Below are 24234 nucleotides of genomic sequence, written 5' to 3' on the forward strand. Positions count from 1 at the left end.
GGCGTTGATTCGTGCAAATTGTATGTACATATATAATATGTTCGGTTATACCCGAGCTTGGCTCTTCATTACTTGTTATACTCTCGCAACAAAGTTGTTAAGGTGAGTATTATAGTTTTGTTCACATAACAGTTGTTTGTAAGTCCTAAAACTAAAAGAGTCAGATATAGGGTTACATATACCAAAGTGATCAGGGTGACGAGTAGAGTTGAAATCCGGATGTCTGTCCGTCCGTCCGTCCGTCCGTGCAAGCTGTAATTTGAGTAAAAATTGAGATATCATGATGAAACTTGATACACGTATTTCTTGGCTTCATAAGAAGGTTAAGTTCGAAGATGGGCAAAATCGGCCCACTGCCACGCCCACAAAATGGCGGAAACCGAAAACCTATAAAGTGTCATAACTAAGCCATAAATAAAGATATTAAACTGAAATTCGGCAGAAAGGATCGCATTAAGGATGGGCATATTTGGACGTAATTTTTTTGGAAAAGTGGGCATGGCCCCGCCCCCTACTAAGTTTTTTGTACATATCTCGGAAACTACTATAGCTATGTCAGCCAAACTCTACAAAGTCGTTTTCTTCAGGTATTTCCATATACAGTTCAAAAATGGAAGAAATTGGATAATAACCACGCCCACCTCCCATACAAAGGTTATGTTGAAAATCACTAAAAGTGCGTTAACCGACTAACAAAAAACGTCAGAAACACCAAATTTTACGGAAGAAATGGCAGAAGGAAGCTGCACCCAAGCTTTTTTTAAAAATCGAAAATGGGCGTGGCGCCGCCCACTAATGGACCAAAAACCATATCTCGGGAACTACTAAACCGATTTCAATGAAATTCAGTATGTAATATTTTCTTAACACCCTGATGATATGTACAAAATATGGGTGAAATCGGTTCACAACCACGCCTTCTTCCAATATAACGCTATTTTGAATTCCATCTGATGCCTTCTCTGTATAATATATACATTAGGAACCAATGATGATTTCGGAATAAAACTTTACACAAATACGGTATTTGAAAAATATGTAAATGACTAATAATGAAATCTCGATTATCACTTTATCGTGCGTAAGTATAAAATGTTCGGTGACTCCCGAACTTAGCCCTTCCTTACTTGTTTTTTATTAATTTTAACTGTCGCTATCATAATCTTTCTAAGGGCATAAATATTCTTCTTTAAAAATGGCATTCGAATGCTGGATGATCACCAATTATCAATAGTAATATGGTAAACTAGGGTTTTCTCACGTTGGCTTACTGACTTTTCTTCCGTTTTTTTATCACTAAATTTTTAAAGATCTTAGGATTTCTCAATGGCACAAACAGCTAATATAGGTTACAGATATAGACTAAGATAAGCTACAGAATAGGTTAAGATAGAATGCAGTAGTTAAATTTGTTGAGCTGTTAGGGTCTAATATTTCAAAAATGTCTATTCGCAGAATCGTAGAAGATTGATGAGAGATGCAAGAAATTGCAAGGTTCCGAAAGCCTTTTAAGTAAGAATAATAGACGTACAGTCACAAGAGATTCTCAAACAGCAGTTCTTATTAAGAAGTTAGTAGGATTAGTTTCTTTTTGTGAAGGTATAGGGTTGAATATTGTTTCGATACAACTAACACGAATACTATACTTAATGGGCAATGGCATGGTGAAAATTCTTATCTAAACAGTTTTGCTTTTTTTATTTTTAGCCGACTCTCTCGGACCTAAGTTTTGAAAAATCTTCAATAATCATCCATAACTAAACCTTTCATTTACTAAGGATCAATATATCATGTATTTTCTGACAGACAACATAACGTAACCTAACTCTTTCATTGCTAACTCTCTGACTGTGTTTTGGAATAAATAAAAATCCCAAATATTTCCTGCAGGTGCACTTTTTATGCTCGTACATACGAATTAATTTTGTGTAGGCTACAGTCGCCAACTCCACCGTATCGTATATCTCTGATTGAAGTAGAACACGCTACTTTTTAAATGTGTACTTAAATGATTTGAGAAATCGTAAATTTCTACATATAAACGAATATTTTGTTTTATGTTATGAGCCATTTAACAACTTTTTTGCTTACACAAAAAATAAAAAAATATCGGATACTTAACAAAGCTTTACTTTTATGTCTTACAGACTTAAAGAAGTCCGCAAAGAGACAATTTAAGATATTCTTTACGGTTTCGCAAATGATAAATGCTTGTCATAAAAAATTAGAAAGGATTTCCAACGAAATCAGATATTAAAAAGCTGCAAAAATTATAAAACATCGCAATGAAACAACAGTTATAAAAATGTCGCCCATGACCTAAAAAGGCTATAAGAACTATCTCCGAAATAAATTTTCGAATTTGCAATTTTTGGTACTACATTTTTTGCCAGTAATATTTTTTTATGTATTAAAGCGCGCAACGAAAATTGCTAGTCACCGCATAACTTTCCAGCCAACGAAAAAAGATAAAAACAGTAAAATATTTAATAAAAATCCAAATCGACAAAAATTGTAATTTATTATATTTAATATGTAGTGGTACGTGCGCTTGCTGGTGGCATTTTAACCGGTTTTGAGCTCTCACTCTCCTCTTCCTGCGGTTTGCTGCTCGGCTAGCAAGTTCTTGTGGTAGAAAAATGTATTTGGTTATTAAAAGAGGTTTGGTTATTATTACTGTCTACTTCTATACTAGTATAAAATAAGTTTTTTGATATAATAGATAAAATATTATAACGATATACGGGTTTGAGTCCGTACATGCAAAATACCAACTATGGAGTCCAGTTTTCTGGTAGATTTTCTACCCCAGATTTTCTAAATAAGTTAAGCAGAAAGGTATATCATTGAAATGGAAGAAAAATCTAACACTTAAACTTAACAAACATTTAAAACAATGTATATTAATAGAACTAAGACACAACAAATGATCAGTTCATGATTTCACCTGATAACGAATATAAGCCTCATTTGCGATATTTTCTTAGTTTTAAAATACAATATTTGCAGACAACCTGCAGTATCCTACATGTCTGCTCCCGAAATTAACCTCTCTTTTCCATACATTTCTCGGCTCAGCCATGGCTATATAATAGAACAAATAAGAAAGGGTGCAATCGAACATTTTATTCTCTCGCAACTTGCAAGAATCAATGCCAAGGTAATACCTACATTATGCACCGAACTTGGTTGAAATCGCTAGCGCGATTACAGAGATTTTTTAATTGACCTAACAGGGGCGGTGCCACGACAATCGTCCAATTTCTATACTGCTCTTATAAAGCCCTTTCATACCATATCGAATGTAAAATTTAATGTTTCTGGCATATTTAGTCATTGATTCACATTTAGTAGTTTTTTACAGTACAGTAGGATGGCGAGTAGACGGGGTTATTTTGCACTTATTTTTACAGTGTCGGTAGGAGGAACAGTGAATGTGGCTCTTGTGGCTGTGGTGGTCTAGGAGATATGTTCATTAAATCTATCGACGACAAAGTCACGACCGCTTTTTCAAAATTTTCAGCTCACCAGTGCCCTTTTCTGCTGTAATCTTCTGTGCCAAATTATAGAATAATTCAATTTCTTATTTTAGTGCATATCTAAGCACTTTTCATTTAATAATGTTTTGTGGTCGTGGCAGTAGTCCGATTACGCTAATCCACGAAATAATAATATAGTTATACAAAAAATGGAAAATATACTATTTCTCAATAAGAAGATTTATTGTTTCATCTAATTAGATCTATTCAGCTAACTCCCGATAATATACGGGACTGGGAAGTAATTTAACTGGTATATGTTTTGCGCTTGTATGGTCACATGGTAGTTTGTAGTGGTAGTGTTAATATATCGTAACCTATTTTTTGGTAATGTAAACTAAGGGTTAAAGACTCAAAGGCTACAATATTAGTTACATTTATTATAACCTCAATATTATAGCAGGAGTTTGCCATGAAATTTGTAACACCCAGAAGGAAATGTCAGAGACGCTAAAAAAATTATTTATAAACGTCAGCGATACGTTCGGCTGTATATACGCAGTTTTATTTACTATTTGCCCAATACAAAACTAAAGTAAACTCTGCCAATGATTGATTAATTTTACAAAAGAGAACGATGCATGTTTAGACAATAATCACCTATTTAGTTTTCAGAAAATTACTGTAGAACACAAAATATGAACCAAATTCATAGGGTGTTGAGAAAAAAATTGATTACTCAATATCTTTCCTTGATCCCATGCAGATAGGCCCCTGTTGTGTCGTTACCTATGCTGGGTCGCTAAAGTTCTTTGGGGTTACCGTTTTTTTCGCTGGAAGACAGCCCTTGAAAATATTTTGGTTTTGGCTAGTTATACTCTCAAAACATGTTACTCACGTAGAGTATACTAGTTACAATAATTTCAGTTGTTTCTAATTTCTTAAAACTATAGAGATTAATATTAGTATTTTTAACAAACTAATCAAGATAATGGGACGAAATGATTATCTTATACGAACCTTAGTGTGACTCTTAACTAGACCTCCATTTATTTCGAAATCAGCCTCACATAACTCTTAGTTTACAGTTACATTGACCTCGAAAAGGTTCTTTCATCCTGGCCTCATCACCCAAATTAGTGCGGAAAAAATTATCCTTCAGGTTTAGAGATGCTGATTCAATTTATAACATACCTACTTTTTATTGCAAAATATTAACATTAAGTTGTCTCTATACATATGTATGTACTATTAAGTTCGGCCTCCTGCCTCTTAATCACACAAATTATGTGTCTCCTATGTTCAGTTGATCACCGGCTTATAACAACACCAAAACTAGTATTAAACCCCCACGTTAGTACTTGACAGTGACAAGTCTCCTCCCGCTCACTTGGACGAGAGTGTCTTGGAGACATTAAACAAATGTTACATAATTAACAGCGCAATATTAAAAGCTTAAATAGATTATGTCACAACACAACTGGTACTTACGGACACGTTTGCGTCTGAAAGCAGCCAAACATACATTACAAGTACATACATAAGCCCGTCGTAGTAGTGTCATTGACTGTTTCACCGACCGGTCGCTAGGGCGTATTGTAAATTACATGGCAGACGCATTATGCGACTTGATTAAATGCCAAAGCCAAGCTGAAGTTACGTGAGCAGGGCTCACTCTTTGGTCAATCAAATCCTGGAATAACACAACAATTGACCCGGCGAGACTTTGTGCCTTTGGCAAAACAGTTCAAGCCATCATATGGCCCTCGGTGTCAATCAATAGAATTGACATCAATAGAATTGACAGCGCTGTCGACAAACTACTTCACGTCAAGGGGCCTTTGTTTGATTGTTTTCCTGAGTTGATGCACGTCCGGTCATTGTTGTTATTATTATTGTTAATGTTATTACTGCACTCTTGTTGTGTGGATTTTACCCCATTTTCCGTGTTTTTTCATTTCTTTGACTATTTTTAATATTTTTCGGTGGAGTTAATTTTTACCCTCCTTCAGTCGAAAGCCCTAAATTAGCTGTGCCGCCGGCTGCCTTGCAGCGCCTGTGGGACACATTAAATATGCGTGTTAATTAATTTATTTCAGTGACAACAACAGGCGCCGCACACAGCTGTAGGTATAATTATTTAACAATGTCGCGCAGTACAACTACGTTGGGCGTTGAAGCCACAGCAGTGCAGGAATGCAAATAAAAGTACGTGTGGAAAGGAAAGCGGGAATGCTAGCAACCATTGCTGGTGGGTAAATTGACTGTAAGTGACACAGAGTAGAACACACTGTGCTACTGTAATTAACAACAACAATTCCTTATTAGTGTGTATGTATGTACTCCATTCCAGGTGTCTCCATTATAACATTTTATTAAAGTCTGGTGCTCCTAGCAAACTCGTGCAGAACAAAGCGAAATCTCTGTTAATTGGTTGTAGCAACAACAACATTAATATGATTAATATTTACGCACTTAACGAAAGCTGACAATGACACATAAATTATAAACTTGTATTAAGGCCATCTGTTATACATAATTAATTTTAAAATAAATAATGTGCTGTACAATTTGTGTAAGATAGACAAGCTTTCCGCATATACATAGCATCCCAATAAAGTATTTCCCCTTAAAACACAAGAATTTTAAGTAGCATATTTTGTGATAATTTGTTTTCTTATATTACCGTAATTTCAAGTCGATATTTCAAATAATTTTTGCGTTAAGGCCGTCTAAATTGTAGCCGCTTAAGGCTGCAATGAGCTCTCCAATGATTACATGAAAACAAATGATCCAATCAGTATCAAATTTCGCTGCATTTTTTCTATATACAGTTATTCATACAATGACCTACCCGTGCTTTTATCTAATCAAAAATCCAATTTTGGGTAGTCAAAAATTATCACCCTTTTGGCTAAAATTAAATTTTTTTGGTCTTGTTTACGTAGAAAATAACTTGAAAATAATTTAATTTTCTTTTCAAAAGTATTAATATACAAGGTATGTGGGTACTGTGGGCGAAAAATAGTAAGATTTTTAAATTGAACTTCAAGCTACAACCCATTCGTGAATATTTTTTTTCCAGATTGGTATGACTGTCTGTAACATCTGTACCATGTTTCTCATCAAAATAATAATTAGTGTTTCGTATACGCTTGTTTTTTTTGAAGTACATAACACGCGATTCTAACGTTGATGGAAATTATTCAACAAACAAATTTCATTAAATTTAGTGTTCGATGTCAAATTTCTGGTGGTGTCGAAACGTCTTGAATGTATGGAAAGGTGATAATTGTTGCCGCAGCCAAGTGTTTTTGATTGGTACAATTTATTCAAAGAGAGTCGAGAACGCGTTGACATCAACTGATGGTCAATAAAATAAAGAAATTAGTGCTTGTGAATCCACGATCAACAGTCGGAGACTTTACTGTCACCGGAATATCGGAAGGATCAGTGAAATGAGCTTCAAGATTATTTGGTCCTAAAAAAGAGACAGAACGCTTTCCAACTACCTGGATGTCGTGAAGGGTATTATTTCTGGCGATGAGTCTTTATGCTTACAAAAAGGAAGTAGACGATCAATCGGCCGAATATCGTGGCAAATGAGCTGACGCCAAAAAAATTCACATCAAAGCATATCAAAAATCGAGGTTATGCCGACAGCTTTCGTCGATTGAATGATATGAGTCATTTGCGCGAAGCTATTCATAAAAGCAGATCGGAATTGCACTGTCGCATACTGCATTGATTCTTCGTAAGTCTTTAGCCAAATTTTCAACCAATCCCGCAACCACCGCAAACGACCGCTTCCGGGAAGCCGTTTTGAGTCAATTGAAGACATTAAACGAGTATCGCTACGCACATTGAAAGCTGTTCCGGAAATTTACTTTAACAACTGTTTCGAGGAGTGAAAAAAACTTTGGCAGAAGCTTATTGAGTCCAATAGAGAATTAATTTTTGGGGGATGACAAAGATTTTGAAGAATAAATTAAGAATTTTAAAATTATGAATAAAGTCTTACTATTTTTTGCCTACAGTTTATATATATGTATATATATACTTATATACATATTTTAGTTGTGATATTGGTATATTAATTACAAATAATTTAGTATTAGTTTCAATAGAAATAAAGATAGATTGTAAAGATCATAAAAAGGCTATATACATGTATATAAGGATAGACTATGGAAAGGCTTAGTCGCGCTTAATAGGACATTTCATAATCTCGCAACTTGCAAGGACCAATGCCGGAGGACTACTAGAATTTTATTTTAAAAAAGTTGCGAAAGGACTGAATATTTTTAATCTCCATTATAGCACATAGCCTAACTAGTTTTAAAACTATATATAACTTCCCATCAGCTAAAATTTTATTAAAGTTATCCTGAAATAAGACATATTTAACATAAAATCAATCGAAGAGGCTAAATTTAATATACTGAGGAGATGTGTAATCAGTCAAAAGGATTGGATTTCATAAGGCAAAACTACATAATTTTTAAGAATTTTTGTCAAATAAATTTCACAAAAATAACATATATTTTGAACAACCTAAACGGTGCAAAGACAGGTCGGAAAACAGAAATCACCGTGTAAGGTATATTGGGGGCAGAAAAGGTCTGAACTGATTGCACAAACTTTTCACACTGCTCAGGTGTACTCGAGTACATATTTGTCAGCAATTTTATAAATAAATAACTCATAAACAGACAAATGTAGTATACGGCTAAAGGTTTCTTAGAATAGAATATTTGGTAGTTGGGGTAGTATTGAACCAATTTTATCAATTTTTGTCATTACTACATATTATTAACGCAAACAGATGTAGTAAAGTCGACCGGATGTTTGAAAATTCTGATATAAGTTATATGTATGAGGTCTAGGGTAAGGTTTTAGCTGATTTTATCCATTGTAGGCACAATTTGCTTAAGATAACTCACAAATTTGCCGATATACGCGGTATAAAGTCAATTCGAAAATCTTTCTATTAGGTACGTTATTGGGAGCAAAGAAAGTAACTGATCAGATTCAACCCATATTTGACATACATGCAAACTATTGATTCTTTTTTCGAATTTCTCATAGCTTAATCGAAAATTTCGATAAAAAGTTCACAATAGGAATTAGGGCCTACATATCACTGGAAACTTCAATAGTTTTGGACCCATTTCGACAATTTTTTATCATAAGGTGGCACACCACAAATGTGGATCGTTTTATCCTGATATATTGATTGGTTTTTGATTTGTAAACTAAAAAATTTAGAGATCATACAGAGTTTAAAATTTTGCTATATGGAAAGTAGGCGTGATGGTAGTCCGGTTTCACCCATTTTCGCACGGTAATGTGCCCAAACGTGGGCAGTGTCACGCCTATCATCTTTGACACTGGTTCCTATACAGCCCTCTCGTTCCATCTAGGTTGTACAATTTTTGGTTGCTGGCGTATATATTTACAGATTTATCGCACTTTTAGTAGTGTTGAACGAAACCATAGTATGGACAGTCGGAATTCACCCATTTTCATACATTTGGTAGGAATGCAAAAAATATTTACTCAAGTTATCGCTTGCTCGGAGGGATAGCCAGACAGCCATTCGGAATTCAATTTCTCTCATCATACTGTTCATTTATATCTGGTTTTATATATACATATATATAACTCTGTGCCTATCTTTGCTAGTTTTAGGTGATACGTACAACCGTTAGGTGAATAAAACTATCATACTATGTAGCAATATGTTACAAGTACATTATATAAAAATGCTGAAAAAATAGTGCAAGTTACTACAATACACTACACATTGTAATACAGTACAGCTGCAAGGCGAAACATAAGATTGAGTGCCGTAAGGTGTTTGGCCTTCAATTTTGCCTTCGAAATGGATTGCGTACATATTATCCTGCTATTACCACATCTACGAAAAAGAAGAAGCAACGAGTGCAAATGAAAACTTCTCTTATTTACACCATTAAGCAGCGCACTATTTGCTCCTTCCGCTCTCATATACTGCGTAGCAATTTAATTTCGTGCGCAAGGTAAAATTCACTAAAATGTGGAATTCACAACACTTATCACCTGCTGTGGCATCGCTGGCAGGCCGACTCGTAAAATCATTTAAAGTGTTCTCATACGCGTACATGCGTGTCGAATTCGGAGAAGTCACGTTTCAACTTGCCGTCTCGATTTATCTGCGGCCTCCTCATTCACGCACCTGCGAACTTCGAACCTTCAACAAAACTTTGTACGCTTCAAGCAATTTCAGCAAACACACGAGTGCACACAGCTACACAATTGTGAACTGACTTCATTGTTGTATGCATTTGTAGTTGTGGCTCAATTTTGATAGCGATGGAATACCTTGCCACACTTTTCATGCTCTATACATCTACTCAAATGTTTTCTAGCCGGATTTCCACCGTTACCTTTATTAGTTTCACTTTCATTTATTAAGGCTTCATTTAGCCTAGTGAGGTAGCCGTAGGTGAGAACATCGTGAAGGGCTATATATATAGCTATATTTTATGAGAAAAAATTATTATTTTTGTTCGAAATATAAATAACGAAAGGTTTTTTATACTTAAAAAAAATATTCCCTACAGCCTTCCACTCATACCGCACTTGCCTGGCAAGAATTTTTTAGCAGGCAACATGGAATCAGTGCTCCATAGTCATAATCACATCGATACTGCGGTGGTATACTACAAAAGCTGCAAATATTCTCCAATTTATATTATGGGTTGAAATCTTGAATACAACCGTTATAAATTTGAGTTTTAGTGTTAAAGCTTAAATCAGTATAATGCTTCGAATACTTAACTTACATACATATATTGGTGAGCCTTACCTTCTTCGATTTTTCGGGGAGCCTTAAACGCTAAACATACGCACTCAGAGTTGGGATAATAGTGAATCTAAAAAATTAATAATCTTCTTTTTCATTATTCATACATTCCAAAATTAATAGGCTCTAAAACCTTCAGAGTATTGTTGGAACATCTGATAAATTAAATCTATAAAAATGGTTCCAACACTTGCTGCAAAGTTATTAATTTTTTCCCCTCTGGGGGCTTACTCTTCCATTTATTTACTCTTCTATTAATTAATTTATGTTACGTAATAGGTTTATTAAAAAGTCCCTGGTCTACCATAGTAAAGCACATTATTTTGGTACTTTTATTATTCATCATAGTTCACTAAAAGGCTCATGCACTGATTCTGGCGACCCTCTAACTCTTTGATACTATTTTTGTAGTACGATTTGTTCTTTGCTTCAAAATAGGCTATAGTTTCAGCGATCACCCCTTTATTCGCCGAGCGCTCTTCTTCTTTTCAGATCTGAGAACAGGAAATAATCGTTGTGGGACAGACCTATAGAATAAGAGAATACGGTGAATGTCAAAGCAATTCGAAGCTCAATTCATTGATTTTTGCCATCGTTTTCACTGACCTGTAAGAAGCTGCATTGTTTTGGTGAAACAGCACTTTCATTTGCTTCAAATAATCAATAAAAATGATTACACGCGTATCCGAAAATACAGACGCCATAACCTTGAAAATCGACTGTTGCATGGAAGAATGTTTATAATCGGGTACATAGAGTATAGTTTACTTGGATGACTGTCGATTGGACTTTGGAGTGAAATGATGGAAACATATTTCATCTAATGTCACCAATCGACGCAAACCTAGAATTTTTTGCGCTGCAACACCTCCAAACACTGCTTCGAGTCATCAACACGTTGTTGTTTTTGGTCAAAAATCAGCTCGCATGGCACCCACTTTGCACAGAGCTATCTCATACCCAAATACTCGTGAATCATATGATGTACACGTTCAATTGATATTTTTAGAGTGTCTGCTATCTCGAACAACTTTACTTTGCGGTCATCTAAAGATATTTTGTGAACTTTTTTGATATTTTCGTCTGTAACAACCTCTTTTGCGCATCTATTGCCTTTATAGTCCTCAGTTGCCATTTCACCTAGTTCAATTCTATTCAAACTTTGGCTTTCCTTCCAAAAATCAATACTTTATTTACACTCGAAATTACTTTTTATTAATTTTTTATTTCACAATAACAAAAGTTGCTTCACTCTAAGTCATAAACTAATTATGTGACAACTGTAAAATTTAAGTTAGGCTAACTAAAACCCATACGGATTCTAGTAGCGACATCTATGTGTCAGGCCAGGAACTTTTCAATTGAACTGTTAATCAAATTTCGTTAGCCCCATATTGTGTCCTGTATCACATTTATTTCCATAGTTGATATTAGACCAGGCACGTAGGGTGCTTAGATTGCTGTGAACTTAAAGACTCACATATCTTTAAGGGGCTGATATCATATCTCAACGAAGAAACCGATCGACTTAAAATTAAAACTGAGTATTGTTGAATACATTTACTATACAATGACCTACGATCTTTTGTATTGGTTGAATATTGTCTTTTCAGCAATTGGAGCACTTTTTTTTGGCATCTCCAAGGCATATTTTTGTAAAAAAAAAACTTAAAATATAGCTGAAAATATACCTTATTACGTTCAAAGAAATACTCCATTGAGTACTTTGTTTTTTTAAATTGGTAATGGTATAGCCCCTTAAACACTACGACTCCATGTCAGATCCGCGAATAATGTGATAGAGGATTTGAAAAGAATTACATTCTCATGTTTCATGAATGGTTCGAAGTTGAGGTAGAGTATTGCGACTCTAAAAATAGTAAAGTAAATATTGACATAAGTTCGCTGACCGTGTGTTCCAAGTTAGTTAATAATATCCAAATCTCAATTTCAATTGCATCTAACTTTGGTGTAAGACATGTATGAGAGCATAGCAGAATCACTGCCAAATACGATGTTTTTTCGTTTGCAATAGAGTACTTTATCGTCTCTTATTGTTGAAGAGGATGAAAGCTCGGAAGCTCTTGCTCTTTACGATTGGGACTTTTGATCGCCTATTCTTCCATGTCTAGAGTGAATCGTTAGATGTCTAATGAGCAAGGGTGCTTAAGAACGTTAGGTTAGGTTAGGTTATGCTGTCCCATCTTATATAAACCTTTCGGTCCTCAGTAATACCATTAGGAAGTTTAGTTTAATTGGAGCGCAAGTATTCGTCATATACTATACATACGACTTAATGTACATTATTATGTGAGATTATGGCCTTAGTTGCTATCTGGCCCTATCGAGATACATATATGTATATTGATCCACTTTATGTTGCTTCTTATGTTGTTAGCTATCTTATCCGCTTTTCTGATCGCAATTATTTCCTCCTAGAAGATACCTCAATATTCCGGAAACTTTAAGGATCTCCTGATATTCAACTCCGAGCAATATATACCGGCTCCAACTTAATTGCCTATTTTTGATCCTTTCTTCACCTAAAAAGATATTACTAGACACTGCTTACGCGATTATAGCCGAGTTAACAACAGCGCGCCAGTCGTTTCTTCTTTTCGCTACGTGGCGCCAATTGGATATTCAAAGCGAAGCCAGATCCTTCTCCACCTGGTCCTTCCAACGGAGTGGAGGTCTTCCTCTGCTTCCCCCGGCGGGTACTGCGTCGAATACTTTCAGAGCTGGAGTGTTTTCGTCCATTCGGACAAGTTTGCTGAATGCCATCGTATATCTCATACAACACATCGTTCCATCGAATGCGATATTCGCCGTGGCCAACACGCAAAGGACCATAAATCTTTCGCAGAACTTTTGTCTCGAAAACGTCGACTCATCCGTTGTTGACATCGTCCAAGCCTCTGCACCATATAGCAGGACGGGAATTATGAGCGACTTATAGAGTTTAGCTTTTGTTCCTCGAGAGAGGACTTTACTTTTCAATTGCTTACTCAGTCCGAAGTAGCACCTGTCGGCAAGAGTTATCGTGCGTTGGATTTCCGGGCTGACATTGTTGGTGGTGTTTATACTGGTTCCAAGATAGACGAAGCTATCTACAATTTCAAAGTTATGACTGTCAACAGTGACGTAAGTGCCAAGTCGCGAGTGCGATGACTGTTTGTTTGATGACAGGAGATATTTTGTCTTGGAGGATGGAGTCATGTGTAGAAGTTCACGCAAGTGAGCAAAGTTCTCTGATCGCCATTCCCTTGGGAGTGGCCAGAAACGATTTTTTTACATATGGCTCAAGCTGCTCACTACTTCCGGTCTTTGACAAAATATCCTCTAGGTAGCCTAAGAACATCCGTTTGAAGGCGAGCTTTTATCCATCTTAACAAATAAAAAAAAATAGTTGTAAGCGCTATTACATCATTACTTTCTCACTCTCCCTCTATTACAATATTTTCTACTTTCTCAAGTTAAAAAGACGACCCACAAATCGGCACACTTGAATGAACCTTAGTCAAATAAGTGAAATACAAATATGTATTGAATGGAAAGCTCCCTACCAAATGTGCTGTTTCCGCAACAAATATTCATGACACCACACACATGCTGTCTGTCCACTTGCGCACACATCGAACGCATATTCGAAATCGAGCTGCCAGTCGAACAATACTTAGCCGAGCACCGGCGAATAATCTGAGCGGAAATTTATGCAAAATGTGATAATAAATAGTAAGCGTTTTGTGTGCGCGCTTAAGCGAAATATTGTAGATGCTGCCTTCCTCGAAAATGTATTGCTGAACGCTAGTGTCCTGGTATTAAAAATAACCACTGCATGCACATTTCTCCCACACACTCACAAAAACACATATACGCATACATGTATGAGCACTTGTGTGTTTGTATATGCAAAATAGCAGCTGTGCTTTGTCTACATGCTTGCTAATACCGAATTATGGCTGGGAAATGCGTCGCCACTTGTTGTTGGCCTTCCTTCATATGCACATGCATTTCCATACTCCATTTTCTTTTACGCTATATTTCTGTTTATGCATTTATTGTTGTTCACACACACTATTGCTAGCTTTACTTACTGCTGCTCAGATTTATATACTTCTTTCAAGAGCAGCTGATATTGTTTTCAAAGCCACTCTGCTCGATCGAATATAATATTTTTTTTCACTGATATAAACTTTATGGCATTTCTAGTATTAGTTTGTTTTTAATTTTCGTTTTAGTGTCATTTTTTTATTTATTTTTTTTTTTTTGTTTTTAATTTTTATTTACATTTTTTTGGTTTTTAATTAGACAATTCTTTCTTTTCCTCCAATAATTATTTACAGAAGCAATTAATTTTATTTGCTTAATTTTCCATAAGTTCGTGAAAAAAATGAAAGTCCAAATAAAAGCTTTAGTATATAATAGCTTTTTCGCATTTTATCAGCTTGTGCTATTCAATTTCTGCGTATGAAAATGGTCGAACAAATTATAGTCTATGCATGGTATGTACAAGGTGTGTTCCAAAGTAAACAGGACTTAAAAAAAACATACTAAGTGATTTTTCGACAAAATCAAGTTATTTTTGCACGGTATGTATTTCATAAAAAAAGTCAGTTATTTGAAAATCAACTGTCATGCGCATCGAATTACACGTTTGATAATCTGATGAATAGCGGTTATTAGGACGTTTACGAAATTTTGAAAATTTAAAGCGCTAATTTGTGCTGTTAAGTAAAATAGTAGCAGTGTTAACGAAACATAATTAAAAAAAAGTCAACATAACTCATTAATTCACTTTATTATTCACACTTAGTTCTCAAACTTTACTTATATTATTTATGTTTCCAGTTTTGGATTACAACTTTTATATTTTTGGCTTTAAAATTAAATTCATTTCAACTACGATTTTCAGTAGTATAAAATATTAATTAATTAAATTAATAATTTTTTATCTCAGACTTACTCGTTTTTCTCATAACTACTTTTCTAGAAACGGTGTGCATGATATCTCAAGTTCTACTCAAACGTTTCACATGATTTTTTACACAGAGCTTTCTTATACATTATAGTATCGCACTACGAAGAGTTTTCGAAAGAATTTTTTGCCCTGAACAGGGTATATTAAGTTTGTCACGAAGTTTGAAATACCCAGAAGGAAACGTCGGAGACCCTGTAAAGTGTATATATAAATGAGCTGTGTAGCTATGTTGAGCTGAGTCGATTTAGCCATGTCCGTCTGTCTGTCTGTATATATACGAACTAGTCCCTCAGTTTTTAAGATATCCTTTTGAAATTTTGCCTACGTCATTTTCTCTTCAAGAAGCTGCTCATTTGTCGGAACGGCCGTTATCGGATCACTATAACATATAGCTGCTATACAAACTGAACGATCGGAAACAAGTTCTTGTATGGACAACTTTCACATTTGACAAGATATATTCACGAAATTTGGTATAGATTATTTTTTAAGGCAACAATGTAATCTCTAAAAAACTTGTTCAGAACGGATTACTATAGCATATAGCTTCCATACAAACTGAACACATAGTTACTAACAGAAATGCACCTGTGAAGGGTATTTAGCTTCGGTGCACCCGAAGTTAACGTTTTTTCTTGTTTAATGCATTATTTGCAACCCTGCTCCTCTGTCAGTTTCAACTTGGCATAGTCGCTTAAATTTGTCTAGTATTAGCATTCATTTTAGTTTCTAGGTAACTTCAGTGGCACTTTGAACAAATTGTGTTTGATTTGTCGTTTGTGAATTGGAAATTACAGTTTTATTAAAGTTTAATGAAGTAGTCGGTAACTTATTGACATTTGGTTTTGAAAAATCAAGTTCCAATAGGCTTTTGAATCTATCTATCAAACAGTCAAAAAGTTTTTCATTTTCATTTCGGTTTTCAAAGCTGAACAATCGATCTTTTCCTGTTACGTGTGCCGACGCAATTTCACTTCGGTGCGCAGCGCGTTGGTGGAACTTATGCGCATGCACACCGGACATGCGTCACTCAAGTGCAAAGTATGCGGTAAGTTTTAACACTTTGGTTTTTGTACTCTACTTCAATTTGGCCGTCACCTGATACTAAATCAATGTTTTTGGGTTGTAGGAAAACACTTCAAACGCTATTCGAATTTGACGCAACAACGCAAGCGGCACGGCAAGCAAATCATAAGGAAGAAGGAGTATGTTTGCCATTACGGTGAGATGTAATCATGGAAGGCGCGCTTACTGTAGCACAAGGAGACACACGATGTCAAGCCGAAATGTTGTTCATACTGTTGTGATCGTTTCATGCACGCGATCGCTTGCGCCGCCACATACGTTTAGCGCATGAAGATACGTTCTTGGGTACATTCCAATTGCACATCGAAACCATTCAAATGTGAACACTGCCCCAAGGCGTTTGTGCGCGAGGTCGCTTTCAAAAATCACAAGAATTCACACAAACAATTCAAACCGTACACATGCGGATGTTGTGGCTGCAAAATCATCAGGAAATACAATTACATGCGGCATCGGCGCGAGCATCACGGCAATAAGAAGTTCACCTGTGACCTGTGCAAAAAGTCCTTCCATCAGCATTACTATCTCATCGAACATCGACGCATACACACAGACGAGCGGCCATTTCAGTGTACCATATGCGACAAAAGTTCCACAATGAAGACCAATCACAACAAACACTTGAAAATACATCATTCGCAAGATCCCTTCACTGTCGAGGCAGTGAAGGTATCGCGCGAATTATCGCATTATTATTGTTTGTTGTGATTGCTCTTTGTTGTGGAACTTTTGCCACATATGGTACACTGAAATGGCCTGTGTATGCGTCGATGTTCGATGAGATAGTAATGCCGATGGAAGTGTGATTGTTGTGATTGGTCTTTGTTTAACCTTAGAACCGTGACATATAACTATACAACTTAATCTTGTGACTTGGGCACTCAGTGCTCAGTAATGTATTTTATATGAAAATTTAGAATTTTACGACGTTTTTTTTTAGAAACGCCTATATTTCGCTTGTTTATGCAAATAATTTAATGAAACTTGTGTTTATTTCTAGAACCAAAGGTATTCTTATTAAAAAATATGAAAAGCAAATAATGTTTTAATTTCGAACTCTTCAAATGGGTGAAATTCTTCGCTGTCTTTTTGAAACATTTTGATTGGGTGTTGGCGTAGTATGAGTATTTTCCGCATTTTCTTCATTGTCTGATTCCGTATCAGCTTCAGCATTGTATTTTGCAAAATAGCACTTTTCACATGTTCTTATATAGTGTTTTGTACATGTCGGAATGGTCACAAACTGCTGTTGTTTTATTATCGATCTTAGCAGTTTTCACACCGCCGTTTCAAAGTGTGGATCTGTGGCAGAAAAGGAAAGTAGTGAAAAATATTTGAAAATGTACTTATTTATTTATGTAAGCCTACCTGTATTGCTGGACACGCGCTCGCCACTGCAGGAACTTGTTTGAAATTTATCAAGTCCATTGCAGTTTTAATTATAGAATTAATTTTTGTTTTGCATCGGCTTTGCAACTGCTTCTGCGCTAGCTCCATAGAGAATTCTTTCAAAAATATTTTGCGCATTTTAGACTTATTGTTGTTGCACATAGGGGGACTAAGATCAAACACCCTGAACGATGCAAGTCCAGCAATATCCAGCATATTATAAAATACTGTCATGGGCCCGGAGTTTGCTTTTCTTTTGCCAGAGAGTCCACGTAGCATTTTGTCAAAAATATCAAAACCTTTAAAAACTTTATGCTCATTATAATCATGTATGACTTATGGTTTTTTTTGTTACAGGATTTGGCATGAGCAGTTGAAAGCACTAGCACGGTTTTGTTCGAATGTGCTATAAAGCTTACTAAATGCATTGATTTTTAGACGCTGATTCAAACACACATCCGCTTGCGGAGCATAGTAATAGTTTTGACAGTTTCGGTTTATTGCTTGTTATTCTGCTCACCAAGGTGGTATTCCGCAAAAGCAAATCTTCTGCCATGTCAAAAATTGTGAAAAATTATCCATCGTGGCTGAGTCGCATAACGAGATTGTGCGCAATACCAAGCGACCGCTGTCCATTAGGCTGTACACCCAAATATACTTCGTCTTCAAGCTTGTTTTTGAGTCAACGAGCCAAAATTTTTTTATGACATATTTTCCGGGCTTAGAGGAACTGCATCGGTTTCTTGTTCAATATAAATGCTCATCAACTGTCAATTCTTTTACCTGCGATGAATAGTTTCGCTAATTTGGCGTATCTTAGTCTCTTAGCGCGAGTCTTCGTATCAAACGGCATAATTGCTCAAACCGATGCAGTGGCATCACTGCTCTCTAAAAGGGCATGTTCGTTTTGTGAAAAAGATCCTTAGTATGAACTAAGTTTGCCTTCTCAGCACCGGAGTATTAAATTATGGCAATAAAAGAATTGTTCATCCGCATAATGTCTTGATTTTTTTGGAACTGTTTGATGCATATTTGCCTTTCTTTTAGCTTTCCTATTCATCACATGAGTAATACCGTCAACAAGAAACGCGTATGAAGGCATCGCCTTCAGATCCAAAACTTCCGTGCATAATGACATTGATTGTCTACGCATTTCCAATGCCAGTTCCGATCGCCGTTTTTCAGTTAGGCTTGGCTTTGACCACCACACAGTTTGATTGTTCCTTTTCTGACCACAATATTTTTTTCCACGATTACCCTCAATAGCCGTATTTGACAAATTAAATCCGCTTTCGTCAGGGTCCCGATGTATTTACAAAAGCCTCCTCGTAGATATATTCTTAATATTCGGTATATATTCTGTATGGCATTTTCATAGATTTTTTATTACACACCATTTATGAAAATTCTATAAAGCCTTACTTAAAAAGCCGAATATCTCGAGAAGTATTAATGATAGCTTTTTTGTAGCAAATAAAATTTCCTACAAATTTGCCATGAACATTTTTTCTATAGCTTCTTGTCATTTACGAGATACGTATATACAAAAAAATGCGAATTTCGTGGAAAAATCAGGTTTAGAGCCCCGTACTACCTCGCCAGTGTGAGTTTCGACTTTTGTTTGACGCGATGGGCACTTTTGTAGAATGCTCAATTCTGCGGTATATGTGTCTAAAGTCAAAGCGATGCCATAAAAGACCTCTGAGCTATAGAAATTTAAAGATAAAAATCACGATTGCCGTGTATTTTCAATGGAAAATTTTTACATGCCGTGGTCCAGTTCTTAATGTTAATATTAAAGGCTCAAATTTTCAGGGAATTTTTTTAGGGTATTTCCAAGGAAATTTCATGATGGGATTGAAAAACATGAATAGTTAAAAAACGCCCTAATACACATATATTGTAAAGAAATACAATACATAAGCCATAACTAATATCAACGCTTCCACTATCTTCATATTAAATTAGAAAAATAAAGTTTATTTATTAAACTTTACTTGAAATCAAATAGTTTGTGAGGAAATCCGCCGACTAAAATTTGCCTTGTTTGAAACTTTCGCGAAATTCGCCGTTATAAAGTTTCGCATACAAGAATGTTGTTATGGTCGACTGAAGGTGTGTTTCAAACAAATTAGAAAAACAAAAAACAACTGCAACAATATCTACCACTGCTTATCCCCAGAACAGAAACTAACACAACAACAAACAGAACAGCAGGCAAGTTACTTAACGGTATAATGCACAAATTGTATAAATTTTCCGGCCTGATTTCCGTGTCCGCTCAAGGCTATCGAACGCAAGAATGAAACTAAAACAATAATAGCGCAAGCAAGCACCACAACAGCAACAACAACGACTACAAAACGTGCTCACTGCAAGCTGTTGTAAACTTTCTAGCGGCACCAACTTGTGCCTGATACACGCTCGCCAACCGTCAGACGCGCCGGCGGCTCAGCTTCACCCGTGCGCTTGAAGAAACTCTGCAGTTGCGCCATAAGCCATACGCTCGGCTGAAATGGTTTGGCGTCGCGGTCGAATAGACATGCTGGAATTGCGTTTTAAAGCTGTGCGCAGTTGGAAAGTAAAATTTCGAAAAGAATTTTCTCAACACCCACGCGTACAACTTTTCCACCGCCCACCTTAAAGGCAGCGCAATTGGTCCTATTCCATTAGTGCTGCGCTCAAGTTGGTTGCCATGCATGGCTCCAGCAGAGTTTATCCGCTTTAAAATTGGTCGGTGTGTAATATACACCTCATTGTGCCTTTTATTCGTGGCATAAAAATTTAACTCTAACTGTTTAAAAAGCATTACAAAAACAAATAAACAAACAAATGCCATTTAAGTCGGCGTCGGGTGCTCGAAACTTTTGTGCGCCGCTGCTGCTGTTGCTCGAAAAACCCAAAATACTCGAGCATCATTACCATAACGGTCTAATTTGAATATAAGTATGCCACGTTTACCGTTACAACGCACACACACACACACATACATTTTTCGCCATGTATAATATGTGTGCACATTTGAGCGCACTTAACAGCGCCGCGAGCTGACTTTTATTTTCCCATTCTCGCGCCTCTGCCATAAAGCCACCTCACGCTGCCCTCCTCCCTCCTGCGTGCCACACATATCATTCGCTCCGTTGTTTGCATATTTCTCTTGTTTCATTTGTTTTCTTTATCTCTTTGTTTTCGCTAAGTGTGTTGTGTGCTTTCAGGCGTTGCACATCCACCCAAACAACCTATTCACAACCCGTGCGTCTACGTTTTGCCTAACAGTTATGCAAATATTGCATTTAGTGTTGTGCTGTGTTGTGTTGGTTTTTCATTATTTTTGTTGTCGTGTGTGCTGTCATCATTGGTGGAACACCTTTTTTACATCAACCTGTTCGCTCATTTATCTAACAGTATTGTTTGATTAAAATTTTCGTGTTTATTTTTTTTTGTATCTGCTGACTTACTGCTGATAAAAATAGAAGAGTGCGTGTTTTTAAATTAAGAAAAGCATCTAAATTTCATTAGTAATTTAACTATTTTGTATTTTTTTTTCAGGTGAAGACATTTCTATATAACAAATCGCAAAAAGTGAAAAGTGTAATGTGTAATGTGTGTGTGTGTTAAGGCTGTAAACATACTGAAGCATCGAAAATACCGATATTTATCTTGGAGCATAGCTGGTAAGTCGCATTTTCCACATTTGCTTGCTATTTTCTATTATCAATTTTTTTTTAAGAAACAAAATAATAGTAATGGAGTCGTTTTTCCATAAAAATTCTTGCTACTTAAAGTGCAACATTATCAGACAATAAAAGTGCGTTCAAAAATATCGTTTTTATACTCTCGCAACAAAGTTGCTAAGGAGAGTATTATAGTTTTGTTCACATAACGGTTGTTTGTAAGTCCTAAGACTAAAAGAGAGTCAGATATAGCGTTATATATAAGCAAATCACCTTCAGAATACCAAAGTGATCAGGGCGACGAGTAGAGTCGAAATCCGGATGTCTGTCTGTCCGTCCGTCCGTCCGTGCAAGCTGTAACTTGAGTAAAAATTGAGATATCATGATGAACCTTGGTACACGTATTCCTTGGCTCCATAAGAAGGTAAAGTTCGAAGATAGGCAAAATCGGCCCACTGCCACGCCCATAAAGTGTCATAACTAAGCCATAAATAAAGATATTAAAGTGAAATTTGGCACAAATGATCGCATTAGGGAGGGGCATATTTGGACGCAAGTGTTTTGGAAAAGTGGGCGTGGCCCCGCCCCCTATTAAGTTTTTTGTACATATCTCGGAAACTACTATAGCTATGTCAACCAAAGTCTACAGTGTCGTTTTCTTCAGGTATTTCCATATACAGTTCGAAAATGGAAGAAATCGGATAATAACCACGCCCACCTCCCATACAAAGGTTATGTTGAAAATCACTAAAAGTGCGTTAACCGACTAACAAAAAACGTCAGAAACACCAAGTTTTACAGAAGAAATGGCAAAAGGAAGCTGCACCCAGGCTTTTTTCAAAAATTGAAAATGGGCGTAGCGTCGCCCACTTATGGACCAAAAACCATATCTCGGGAACTACTCGACCGATTTCAAATAAATTCGGTATGTTATAGTTTCTTAACACCCTGATGATATGTACAAAATATGGGTGAAATCGGTTCACTATTTTGAATTCCATCTGATGCCTTCTCTGTATAATATATACATTAGGAAATGAAAATACAATTCAATACTCAAAGTACACAAATTGATCTAATCTAATTAATTTTACAGCAAAATAAAAAAATATGTAAATTATTATCACTTTATCATGCGAGAGTATAAAATGTTCGGTGACACCCGAACTTAACCCTTCCTTACTTGTTTTTTTTTTTGTTTTCCAAAGTGTAATTAGCGTTTATAGGTAAATATTATGTAATTATAGAAATTACATACCTTATTATAGCTGACATTTACTCATTACTACGTCCAATCTCCCGCATCTTTGGTGGCAACTTGCAACTTAATTTGCCGCTTACTCCACAGTAAGCGACCTTTAGATATGTTGGAGTAGTCGAATGCAATCTTTTATTGACGTTGAATTTTTCTTGATATTTTGGCTTTCGTTAAATCCCAAACATCCTCTATTATATTGGCGATTGGTGACTGTGAAGGCCAAATTAAAGTAACAATGTGGTTTTCTTTTGTCCATTGAGTACAGAGTCTACTACTTTGTTTCAGATCATTGATCTGCTTGCAGTATCCAATAATGGTTAATTTTACCGTAAAGATTTTCAGAAGCCTTTTTATGCAATTTTATCATTCTAACGCCGTTCCGCTTTTCTGCGAAGCAACTTAAAACCCCAAATGCATGTGAGGAGAAGCATCCATAAATTTGCACCTTTTGTGGCTGCCTAACATTCCTTTGAAAAATGTTTGTACTTTTCTTAGCCACACACGTCTTAAGGTGTTGCACAATACAAGGGTTGAATCATCTGTTAATATTATATTTCTCCAATAACTGATGATATTTTCCCGCGCCCAATGCAAGCTGCTTTCACTCAGTGATTTTAAAGTAGACATTTGATTGCAATATTTCTTCGATTGTTGCCAAATCATGTACTTACTGAACGTATTTACAATAAGAATAGAGATACACGTTGTCTTCATATATACATACATACATAAATTTTTTGTTGGAAAATTATTTTAAGTTTAGTGGCGGGTTTTTGTATTAAAAAAACTTGATTTACGAATGTAGCAATCCTTTTTGATGTATCGGGTTTTTCTATGTGAATGATATGATTTCTAATTGTTGTTTCCTTCAGGTATTTTGGATAAGCTCCTCAGAAGTATATTTAACCTCAGGGTAGAATGTACCCTTTTGTTATAACTAAAAATAAAATTAAAACTCCAACGAGTCAAGTAGGCGTAAATAAATTTGATCCATAGTAGATTTTTAATCTGTAATTTTTTTCATTGTATTCAGTAATGTTTACAATTCAATCATGGAAAGATTGAAGAACAACGTTTACAAATCATTCAATTTTTTATTGCTTTTGCCATTTTATGGTCGTAATAATCGTCCACCTTTGCTCACTATTTGTCAATTTGTTGAAAACTTCGACCGTACATTTTCTTTACATAATGTTTAAGTACCAATAAGTTAAAAAAAAGCGCTCGAAATTATGAAAATATTGCTGCCGTGTAGTCAAGGGTTGCTGAAGACCGCAACTTATCGATTTCAAAACGTTCTCACGAATTGGAACAGTCTCAAAACACAATCTGGCAGATCTTGAGGAAGGATTTACGCTTGCATCCATATTAAATTGTTCTCACTCAGGATTTGAAACCATTAGCCCACCGTAAACGTCGTAAATTTACTGATTTTGCTTTCGGACAACTTGAAAACGACAACGATTTTTTTAGGAAAATCATCTTCTCCGATGAGGCTCACTTTCAACTCAGTGGTGCGG

The 24234-nt window shown here is 35.9% G+C and overlaps 1 long non-coding RNA gene across 2 annotated transcripts in view; it reads left to right on the top strand.

Moving 5' to 3' along the window:
- LOC120773893 overlaps positions 1-24234 on the top strand; it is a 212728-nt gene that overhangs the window by 94478 nt on the left and 94016 nt on the right. For both annotated transcript variants that reach the window (XR_005705198.1, XR_005705199.1), the window contains exon 4: positions 21332-21456. This is a non-coding gene — a long non-coding RNA (uncharacterized LOC120773893). The remainder of the gene's footprint in view (positions 1-21331; positions 21457-24234) is intronic.

Source organism: Bactrocera tryoni, chromosome 4, assembly GCF_016617805.1.
Source record: "Bactrocera tryoni isolate S06 chromosome 4, CSIRO_BtryS06_freeze2, whole genome shotgun sequence".
NCBI classification, from domain to species: domain Eukaryota; kingdom Metazoa; phylum Arthropoda; class Insecta; order Diptera; family Tephritidae; genus Bactrocera; species Bactrocera tryoni.